Source organism: Lutzomyia longipalpis, chromosome 2 (assembly GCF_024334085.1).
Source record: "Lutzomyia longipalpis isolate SR_M1_2022 chromosome 2, ASM2433408v1".
In the NCBI taxonomy this organism is placed as follows: domain Eukaryota; kingdom Metazoa; phylum Arthropoda; class Insecta; order Diptera; family Psychodidae; genus Lutzomyia; species Lutzomyia longipalpis.
The window spans coordinates 12,703,479-12,712,755 of NC_074708.1; positions in this window are offsets into that span (position 1 = coordinate 12,703,479).

A 9,277-nucleotide genomic window follows, 5' to 3' on the forward strand; every position below is an offset into this window, starting at 1 on the left:
ATGTTTTTAGTAATTTCTTATACCTACTCTATTAATTTAAACCTCACACTGAAGCCCCGCCTTTAGGCTGATTTTTTATATGTATTTTTATGTACATACATACAAATATGATATGTATTGTACATGATATTTATTTTCTCTATTAGGATCTCCAATAATTCGTTTAAATTTTCTTTTACCTGATGTGAATTTTTTTGAGATGCTCAAAGTGAATAAACTCCTTCTTTTAACCCTTTAACGACAAATGCGTGGTGTATTATTTTATAAATACCTATTCTAAAGGAAAATCAATGTTAACAAATAAATTATATATTCGGAATATTTGTTTAAAAAAATCCTAAATATTCCCCTGAAAACATTTCTTACATAATTTTCTTTTCTGTGGGTGAAATTCACCAGTCAGATAGACTGAAAATTTCCTTAGAATCTCAATGTTTTCTTAAAATTATTTAGGTTGTCTTAAGATGTTTCAAGTTATCATAAGACTTCTTAACAAAAAATATGAGATTTTTAAATTTTCTTCAGCGAAACTTAAGATTTCTTAATAAGTAAATTGAGTCATCTTTTTGATGATTTTTACGAATTTCTATGCCCGAAGGAGGATCAGAAAAAAACATTGAAAAATGTGTATTTAGCCCGATTCAGCCTGACTGAAGAAATCTTAAGTTTCACTTAAGAAAGCCTTCAAATTCTTAAATTATTCTTAAGAAATTTTAAGGTTTTTTTTCTAAGAAATCTTAAGAAAACTTTCGAAATCTGAAGAGAACTTAAGTCTTTCTTAAGGAATCTTTAATTTGTCTGACTATTCAGACAGACTTTAGTTTTCTTAAGAATGTCTTTAGTTTCCATAAGATTTCTTAAGATCCTTAAAAAAAACTTAAGATTTCTTAAGAAAAATTTAAGATTTTTAAGTTTTCTTCAGCAAAACTTAAGATTTCTTAAGTAAATCAAGCTAATTGCATTTTTTTAATGATTATTTTTACGAATTTCGATGCCCGAAGCGGATCAGAAAAAAAACATTGAAAAATGTGTATTTAGCTCGATTCTACTTGACTGAAGAAATCTTATGTTTCGCTTAAGAAAACTAAAAAATCTTAATTTTTTCTTTGGAAGCCTAAAGTTTTTTTTTCATCAGGAATTTTAAAAAATCTTCAGAAAACTTTGAGAATCTTAAGTATACTTTCGGAATCTGAAGAGAACTTAAGTCTTTCTTAAGAAATCTTAAATTTGTCTGACTAATGAATTTCACTCTATAGGTATCAGTAGTTTCTTACCTATGTACATAATTTGAGAATCATGTTCATGTATGTATGTATGAGAGCATAATCTATAAAACAGTTAATACGGTATGAAAACCTAGAATAACATAATTTACAAAACAGGGTAGGTCAAAGTAATGCCCCTATTTGGGTTTCATTTTTTGATTAGAAAATTAGGATTTAGGTCAGAAAATTCTGCTTTTGATTAGAAGAATAATTCTGTTTTAGTCAGGAGAATGCCAGTGGGGCTCGCAAATCCGATCGAAGGATTTGATCCCCTCTATTTGATCGAAGTAAATGTTTATAATGCACTTAAAAGCCTTCAAGATCGTTCATATATTTTCTAAATCACCCTGTACGCATCATGAGAATCAATAAAACAAAAACTGAAATACCAAGAGCGTCAATTAAAATATTCTTCCAACACCTTTTACCGTCAAAATATGTTGTAAAATAATATCAGGGGCAAGGATGAAAGAAGCTATCATCCGTTGAGAATTTTGACCAATTTACCGGAGTTGGTTAATGGTTAACCTTTAGTTGCGTTTTTGTTGGTATTTTTTTTCGTGCAAAAATGCCTTACATGGAAAACAAATTTGTTAAAATTCGTATGTGTGTGAAGAGGAAGGTAAAACAAAATAGAAAATCAAACATTTATTCCTCATCTTCCATCTGTTCGTTGTAGGCATTTGCATGTTGCACTCGTTCGTGACAGATGATTTGATAAATTTGTACAAAAATAATTTATTAAATGTCATTTACTTCCTGCTAACTTATTGCAAAGAATCAACAAAATAAACCCAGTCTGTTAGTTAAAAAATATTTTAGTTATTTATCAATGAAATTAAAATGAGGTCTGCATCTTTAGTCGTTTCTTTGATGCCTTAAAGACGTGTGTGGGTGTTTTTGGGTTTGGTTAACTCTTTAATGTCCGTTACTAATCTAGTGAGCTGATTGAACTAAAAATAATTTTTCGGGGTTCCTTTGAGCCCAAATAAGACATTTTTAATAAAAAATCCCAACTGAAAATTTTCGGTTTTTTCGTCCTTCCTGATCCTGTGAGTCCTTGGGGACGTCCTTTTGTGGTCATAAAATGATCATGGATTGAAAAGACATACTCTTGTACTAATTTGAACTCAATATTTAAAAAATAACTAAACAAAATAAAACTTTTTTAAAATTGAGTTTTTGGGTCAGCGTATGACCCATGGACCTTAAAAGGTTAAAGGAAAAAGAAAGAGTGAGAAGAGCCATCAGGCCCATCTTCTTGTTTCTTGAAGAATTTCAGACTTCTCTGATAAATTTCCTGAGGCTCTATATAACACTTTCATAAGGAACACGTGTTAGATAAAAATCTAAGGGAGCAATTTTGGACAAAATAAAAGACAAAATATTTTGAAAATACAAAATATTTTGACATTAAATGTAATTTTGCACAAAATATTTCTCTAAAACTTTTGTCAATCTCTCCACAAAAGAAATTTTTGCAATTTTAGGTACAATAAAAGGTGAAATATTTTGGAAAACTGAAAAATTTTGACGTTTAATGCAATTTTAGACAAAAAACAAAAGATTTTTTGTGTCAATCTTTTGACAATCTTGTGAGAACGTCTCCACAAAAGATTTTTATAGGAGAATTGTAATTTTGCACAAAATAATTTATACATTACACAAGAAATATTTTGTATTTTACAAGTATCTCGTCGAGGTGCTTTTATAAAACCAAAATCTTTTGTCAAACTGGTATTTACCCGTTGCATTTTTTAGAAGTTTTCTATCATATTTCTTGACATAGCAATGGACAATAATGCAATTTAGGTTAATTGTGAAGCTTTGTGCAAAGGGAAATTGTGGAATGATATGAAATTCAGCCAATTTAGCTGTATCCATTTTCCCTTTTCGCGGTGTTGGGCAAAAATGTTATGGAGAATTTCTGTGTCTTTTCGGCAAAAATTTGGGAGATCGCTGACAAGTTCTAACCCTATATAATCAGGATTTTGGGTCAGAGATCCCTTCCCTATGTTCCCGATGCGAGTTTTTATGTGCAAAAACGAAATATATAGGGCTAATTAATGCAATAAATATGAGTCAATCAATTCATGTAAAACAATCATATCAGAGTGACTCCATTAACATTTTCTTGGTGTAATGAAAATCGAACTGATGAGCTAAAAGCCAGATGGTTTTTTGGCCTTCCCAACATCCTTGGGGTACCTAATAGACTACACGCATGTTTGACTTGAATTTCTGAATTTCCCTAAAAATTGATTCAGTTCAGATTGTTCAATTGCCCCAAACGTAAACATAACCTTATAGGAATGTTATCTTCTTCTTATTTTTTCCATCTGTAAACTCTCCACTCGAAAGAAAAACACGTCACAAAAGGCGACAAAATATATCAAAAGTCTCCCAAAAGATATTTTATTCAAAATTGCTCTTCATAAAATGTCTTTTGTAGACTTCACAAAAGACAAAATATATTTTATTTTGTCCAAAATTGCTCCCTAAATCACTTTTGAATATGAAATATAAATATAGAGGAAGATAATTATAGATTGTTGCAAATTAACATTTTATTCAATCAACATGGAATATAATACCTGCAATTTTCAATTATTTATAAATTACTTTAGAAGCTTTTCCGATAATTTAGCACCTATGAGTAATAATCCATTTAACAGATTAAAAATGCATATAAATCACGCAGAAGAGGCCAAAGAAGACGTTTTACCTGAGAAATGTCTTCTCAGATCGTTCATACGTGGGCGCGAAAGGGTTAAAATTCCTCGTAATGAAATGAATTTGTCTTTGGCATCGAAATGATAAAGATAATCATTTCAAATTCGGCTTCTTCACTGTCTTTACAATGTTTTTTCATCAGAAAAATAACTTACCTATTTGGTTCGACGTTTTGCCTCGAAAAATTACCGAATTCACTTAAAAAGCAATATCCGAAATTGTTTTTCGCTTAATAAAGTTATTTTACAAAGAAAATGAGGCTCTTTTATTATTCATTTTGAATTTTATACTGCGAATTTCCATAATGAAGACATATTTTTTTGCCATTATTCAGTCAATTTGTATTAATTTTCGAACCTCTTGCAGATACCGGCTTTTTGTCTTAAGTTAGAGGAGCAGTAAATTAGGCAATAATTGAAAAAAAAAAATGTTTAATTTGTCTCATTTTCAAAATTATTCATTAGCATTTTGGCACAAAGTTATGCATCATTAAAAAAAAAATGTGGAACCATAAAATTAAAGAAATTGTTTCCATGTTGACATATATTAGCGAGTCTTTATCAAGTGTGAAATAATCTTCCTATCAATTCAGAGAAGTAAAAGAAAGATCAAACAAAAAAGGAGTTTATTCATTTCTTTCTGGGAAAACTTCATCATTTCAGTCAAAAAAAAAAGTCTCAAAAACCTTACAAAAAAAAAATTTTGCTTTGAGAGAAAGAATACAGTGATGGACAATGAGAAAGAGCCACAAGAGAGTAGCTATCTAGTGGCTAGATTACAAAATATTGAAGAAAATGATTTTTTTTAAGTAATTAGATGCTTTTATGTTTTTTTTTTTTTTGACGTTTAACCTTAGGAAAAACCTAAAATTTTACTTTCTAGTTTTTAGTTTCAAAAAAGTGAGTTCAAGAATTTTTGAGCAAACTAGATAATCTAGAATCTACCTAGAGATATCCTGAAGACCTAGAAAACTAATTCAAGCATTTAAAAACCTAAAAGAAATTTTCAAAAATTAATAAATCTAAGAAAATGTTTGATGAGCTAATTCCGTTTTTACCTAAAGTAGGTAAAATTAACTAGAAATCTTAGAATACCTTGAAAAAACTGGTGTAAAACTGAGCGCCAAATAAGCCACAGGGTCGTGGTTTAGGTCGTGTAATTAAAAATGGAAATCTGGCTTATTTAGATAAGGAAATCTTCTAATTCTTCGTCTATCTAAATACGACAGCTCATGAATAACTTTTTAAGCTATAATTAAAGTTTTTCTTTTCTTTCTCTAACGATTTTCGGTGAAACTTCTTGAAGAATAATCAGTCTAATAATTCTTAAGAGACCGAGAAATATATTCTAGTTACGTTTAGACTTTTATGCTGTAAATATTTAAATAATATTGACACGTATACATGTGGAAAATAACTTTGAAAGTATTTTGAGTATCTCTTACATTTCATAAATTCAATTTAACATGAATCCTTCACAGATATGTTGTGGAAATTTCGATTTACATTAAAAACGATAATTGTATTGTTGACAAAAGACAAAATTTTCACATAAAAGGACTTTGATCACAGAGAAGTGAATCATTCCATCCCAAGAGTATGTCCACAATTATTATTGAATTTACCAAGTTGTACGGAATGGATGAAATTTAAGCAAAACAATCTCAAATCCATCTGTGAATTATCTCCTGAGGATGAGAAAGTTGTCCCTCCCCGAAAGCTCTCTCTCTCTCTGTCTCTGAGTGTGGCTCCTTTGGGAGGGATGCATTTGGAAGCATTCTCTGTAATTATATTTGTTTGTCACCCCAAAGGGGTAAATAAATCTGTTGGAAATTGTATTTATGAGATATATGTCATTTACTTCCGAATGACCCACAATTCAATTTACCAGACTCTTGTCTCAAATTCATTATTCAAAATATTCATTTGTAAATTCTAAAACTTCAGTTGCATTTTGGATTTAAATTTCATCTTTTTCCGTTTTTTTTTATTCAGAAAATTCATTCTACAATGTTAGAAAATAAATAAAGTCAGAGTGAATAAAAATTGAATAATATGCACAAAATGTGTATAAAATTATCACTTTATATGTACAGGTTTTATTTAAATTTTGCACATTAAAGTTAATTAAATTTGTCTTATGGTGCCGAAAACTATACGGTGAACACGCAATTAAGTCTTATTATGTGCTTATTTTATGTTGTCCGAGCTCTGTAATTTAAATACAATTTAAATTTAAGTACAAATTCATAATTATTGGATTAACTGGGCCAAAAAGTTACGCCACGAAACAACAAAGACACTCTGCAATGTCTTAAAAACAGAACTTAAATCGTGATCCCTGCTAATTACTCGGTAGTTAGACCTCATTATCAAATTTTGATGTCATTCAATTTAATTAAAAAATAAATTCTTCATTTTCTTTTCAGCGTTAATTGGTATTTTAACGAAACAATTTTTTCGTAAAATAATTTTTAACCCTTTATTGACTTGATTTTAAAATTAACTCATGGATGAGTTTGCTGGGTACTATGGCCAATTAGATTTCTTAGTCAAAAAATAAAATCTTATTGACATATCGTGATAAATTTTACCTCAATATGTGTAGGGAATTTCAATTACTTCAAGTTTGTCGAAAAAAAATTTGAAAGAAGATTTTCTTTCTTAAAGAAAATTAAGGTCAAAGTTTGAAGTTAAGAGTACTGATTCTTTCAAGGATTAAAGAAAATATAGCAGCCACTCGCCCGTCATTGGTGAGGAATAATGATTTTCAAGTCTACTGGAAAAAAATAAAATGTGAGTACCTCAATTGCCTCACTCTGTAAGGATAAATTGCGCCAATTACTCCTCTATAGATAGGGGAACGTGGCTCAATTCGGACCTCTTAAGGCTTTTTTTCAATCCTCTATTACTTAAAACTAATTCTGCGCGGACCTTAGGAGGTCGGAATTGGGCTACGTTCCTATATATTTAATTTAATAAAAAATGTCCTTATCAATCCGGCGAGACAGGATTAAATGTTTCGATTTACCACGAATAATGTAGGGTAGAAATGGGTCAATCTACATGAGCTTTATGTTAAGGGTGCCTTAAGAACAGCCCTAAAGATTTTCAGAACTTTTCCTTATTTTCCTACGAATTGTGCACCAAGTTTCACTTTAACAACATTTTATTAATCTCAGAATTTTCCACTCACAAATTTTATTCAATAAGACACACAATCTGAATATTTCCTTTTTTTATTTTTTTTTTTAATAAACAAATTTTTTTTCTTAAAAAGATGATTTTTTAAATCAGAAAATATTCCAGTAATTCCAGTAATTTAAAAAAATATGAAAATAATTTGAAAAAAACTCAGAATTAGTACAACGGACATATTTTAAGCCAAGCATCAAACCAATTCCGGAATGAAATATTCCGCACATCCCATTCAATAGCACTCAAAGTAAACACACTGTGGCCGAGAATAAAGACTCAAAAAATACTTTAAAATTAAAGCATTTCCATTATTCAATAAAAATTCTAAATAAGAAAACTAAGATGAAGTGAGTAACCGGAAATATTTGAAGAAATTTCTAGATAGCTTGGGAAATGCATTTCCGATTGCAAGCAAATTGGTCGATATGCTTCGTTTGTTCCATATATACATTATGTTCCATTATCTTCTTACTAGTTTTAGAAAATAATTCTTTGCATTGACAGAGCTCAAGTCAGAGCTTATTTAAAATTAAAACAAAAATAGCTTTTGTCTTGAGTCTCTCCGGCTGGCATTGGCTGGGCTGCCCCGGCATAGTAACCAGACTTGTTTGCCGGAATCACCCAATTTCTGTAAAAAAGGCAAATAACAGAATAAGTCATCCTTCTTTTTCATTTTTTACATTATTCAGGATTCATTATTAAAAGATGATTTCTCTCTTCATCTTTTTGATTAATTCAGTAGTCCTCACTGAAGGAAGCATCAACCTTCACAATAGTTGATTGATTCGATATTTCATTGAAAGCGCTTTAAAAGAAAAGCTTAGAAATGACTACATTCAACTAAATAATATTATAACTCAATTTTTTTCAAAAGAAAATCACGAAAAACTCTAATTATTTGCACGCAAAGAATAAACATATTGTATGTACGATAATATTTTTGTTGATAATATACCCAACAAACACCTTGCAACTTTAACTTTGGAAACTCTGAAGCAACGTTGCAAGAGAGTTTACTTCTTAGTTGCTAAAGTTGCGAATATGGTTGCATGGAAAACGATGCAGTATACTTTATCGCGATGTTGCCAAAGTTGCAAGATTTTTTTTATTATTTCAATAACTTGAAAAATTTAAGTGTTTTTGCATTCTAAAGTCTTTTCTACAACTTCTCAAAGAATAATTTACCTAAAAACACACTAAAATCTCAATTTTAAGCAAAATAATTAACTTTGAAAAAATCACCTTAAAAATAGTTGCAGGAAAGTATATATCAACGTTGCGCTAGTTGCAAAAAAATATCGAAAAAGAACAAATTTTCCTTGAAATTGAAGTTTTTTTGGACTCTAAATGAGTTTTATGCATTATTTATCCCTAAAATAATTATTTTTTATTGATAATTTATCAAAAATTGTTAATTTTATTAAATATAATTTATTTAGTTGCTTAAACGTTGCATCAGGGTATGCCGGCGCAACCCAAGCACGTTTTGTGCATATGTTGCGCCTTTCACCGCAAGGGGCGCGTCTATCGCGAGAAATAACCCAAAACAAACAGAGAGTGGAATAGAAAAAAAATGAGTCTGTCTCTTTCATTTATGTTTACAAACAGCAAAACTAGCGCCGCCCTGGTGGGTTGCTACCGAATCATTTTACAACGTTGTTGCAAAGGTTGCTGCATCGTTGCCTCAGAGTTGCAAAAAATGTCTAACATGGCCGACGGCATAAAAAAGTTGATTTTTATTTCATTATTCCGAGCAATTGGGAGCCCAAAATGATGTGGGAAGGCTTTCTTAGGGATAGTTGGGTGCATTACTTGTGTTTAAATAATTAATTAAAAAAATTAAATTTTTGACCCCTAAAAAAAATAATTTTCGGTAAAAAAAATTAAGAAAATTGAGATGGGAGCATCATTTAAGTTCCTTTGAGGCGATTTCATGACGGTAGAACCGCATGGCATATTTTTTTCATTTGGAAAAAATCTAAAAACTCTATTATTAAATAATATAAATTATCCATTAGAGTTTGTCATTTATTATGATGGGAATATGGACGCCATATGATTATTATGGGCGTGTACCATATT